Here is a 2,500-nt window from a genome sequence, read left to right as displayed (position 1 = left end):
AAAGGTGAATAATGATGCTCGATGCAAAAAAAAAAAAAATAAACGAAAAGAAGCAAAAAAGCAAACACGTAGAGAAACTGTGCGTGAATCAACCTTTCGCATATTCAATTTTTCCTCCTCTCTCGTTTCAAAATGTTTGTATTTATCGTTCGATGAAACGAGCACAAGAGGGAAAAAAAAGTTGAGACACGACGTTCCCATAATTTTCGTGTTATTTCCTTTTTGCTTCAAACATTTTGCGGACTGCAGCTTCGTCGTATTGCTTTTATCAATTTTTAACAATTTCAAAGCGAAGACAACTCGCAAGACGATCCATTTCGTCTCGGTTCAATTTTAACGTCCGTCCGTATTATTTTTTGTTCCACAAGAGATTTCGAATAGGTTTCTTTATTTATCATCCCTTCTTTTCGAGCGCCACGGAAGCAAGAGGAAAAGCAAGAGCGAGAGAACATTTCGCGTATACTTCATTTAACAATTTTAACCAACACGCGATGTACTCCACACACCTCTTAGATTTAACAACTGCTTTTCTCTTCTTCTCCCCTTAGCGCAAGGGTAAACCCCATTTGTCTCTTCTTTGGAACGCAACAAAACTTTCGAGGACTGGACGACCGAGCGATGGTCGCGCGGTCTTCGCTTATCTTTAACAAACGAAGTAGTCCGTATGTATTCTAAATGTTGAAGCCTCCTAGAGCTTTAAGCCATGCGAGACATTGAAATGCTGTTTTAACGGGAGCATGCATAATTGCTGCAAACATACTTTTATCACAAGTTCTAGCCACGCCACGGAGGCTTCGAAGTTCCTTCACCATTCGCTTTCCTCTCTTTTGTTACACAGTTTCAGACTACGATCAGGGGTACCGAAACGCTGTATTGATTGTAAACAACCATTTTTATCTTGGAGCGGAGCGTTCCTTTACTCGTTAGATTTGTCTTGTCGCGTGTGTATTCGCTTTTTCGACGCTTTTTAACCATTTAACTTGTTTAGCGAAGCTAAACGCACAGACAGACAAAAAAAAAGGAACAGCATCGCGCGTCAAACAGCGACGACCCATCTGAAGCGATCTTTCATTTATACACCGTTTGTAAACAGAGAGATGTATAAAGCGCGGGGAATCATTCGAAACCCTGGGGCTATTCGAGCTTGCATTTCAGCAAATTATCATCTCAAACATTTCACTCGTTTGCTTTTTCTAAATTTATAGGAGAGCTTCTTTCGTTTATTTTTGACACACCTTTCGTAAATATCGTTTCTGGCAACGTCGGGAGCGTGGATTTCTACAAGTGAACAATCGCGCCGATCCGATAACTTCCAGCAGGATGGAGAATCTTTATAGATTATCTTCCTAGAACTCGGTGCTTTCACGGGCGGTCGTTTATAAATTTTAACGAACGACTCGCGCGCCGTGACGCACTTGCGCTAGTTCGAAGAGATATTTCGAAATTTGTTTCTCTCCTTTAACGGCCTGCATTTAGTGTATCGGTTGCGATTTTCGTCACATCGTTTCCACGACAAACGCCGACGAACTGCCCAACTATCGCTCGTACGTTGCGACTCTTTCTTTGTTTATCGTTCATTCATTCTTTCAATTTCGTTCGATAATCCCGCTCCGAAACGTTCTACTTTCGTTGAACGACGGCGAGATGTTTAGAAAGAAATGAATTACTCTTTTTTCGAGAAGCAAACGCAAGCAGTCTTTTGTTAAGAAAACGACCCTCAGCCAGGCGTGGTCCAGGAATTGTATCCGTGGACCGCAATGTGCGTTCGAAATGTCGATGTTCATGTGTCCTGCAGTTCACACGTTGACGCGCAATTAGCTGCGTTCTTCATCGACCCACGAGCCAAGTGATCCACCGTTCAGGGTAATCGTAAAATTTTGTATTTCAAACTCTTTAGATCTTTAGAGTGTTATTTTCATTATTAACACGCATCACATTCGATACCCACATCACTCTCCCACCCGGCGCGTGCGGGAGAGCGAATTCGGGCGTCGCCAACGTATTTGTTTGTTTGTTCGATCGTTGACGACACGATCGCGTCCAAGGACGGAAACCGTCGGAGAAACGCCCAGTGGCACGCTCCTCTCGACGGTCGGGCGTAAAGTACATTTAAAAACCTTGAAAAGTACGAACGCACACAAGGAATGCGAGCGCGCGTCCTGTCGCTGAATCGTGGGTTGCGAGATTCGAACAGACACACGGCCGGCGACGATCGGTCTAACTAATGGACACATAGTTTTTCAAAGACTCGCTATCGTCGCTTCTCAGCCGGTCCGTAAACAACACACATCGATCAGGCGGACGCACGAATCTTACCACGGTGCGTGTTTCGTAGATTCCAGGTTACCCGCAAGTACCTCTCTCTCCCTCTCGAAAGAGGAATCTCGATCCGTCCTTTTTGGACAATGGAGAAATCTTTTTATCGCAACACGGATGGCAAAGAAACAACCAAAGCGTAGGAGCGTGGGGACGAGAGCGACGAAAAGAACGTCGCGAAAAC

The 2,500-nt window shown here is 44.3% G+C and overlaps 1 non-coding gene across 1 annotated transcript; it reads right to left on the bottom strand.

Annotated features, from left to right (window-relative positions):
* Positions 1–1,711: 1,711 nt before the first annotated feature.
* LOC143307536 (5.8S ribosomal RNA) lies at positions 1,712–1,866 on the bottom strand. Its single transcript, XR_013064654.1, has one exon. It is a non-coding gene; the product is annotated as a 5.8S ribosomal RNA (ribosomal RNA).
* Positions 1,867–2,500: the final 634 nt, after the last annotated feature.

This window comes from Osmia lignaria, unplaced genomic scaffold (assembly GCF_051020975.1).
Source record: "Osmia lignaria lignaria isolate PbOS001 unplaced genomic scaffold, iyOsmLign1 scaffold0059, whole genome shotgun sequence".
Taxonomy (NCBI): Eukaryota; Metazoa; Arthropoda; class Insecta; order Hymenoptera; family Megachilidae; genus Osmia; species Osmia lignaria.
The sequence above is the reverse complement of the archived record's forward strand: the minus strand, read 5'-3'. Positions and strand labels throughout refer to the sequence as shown.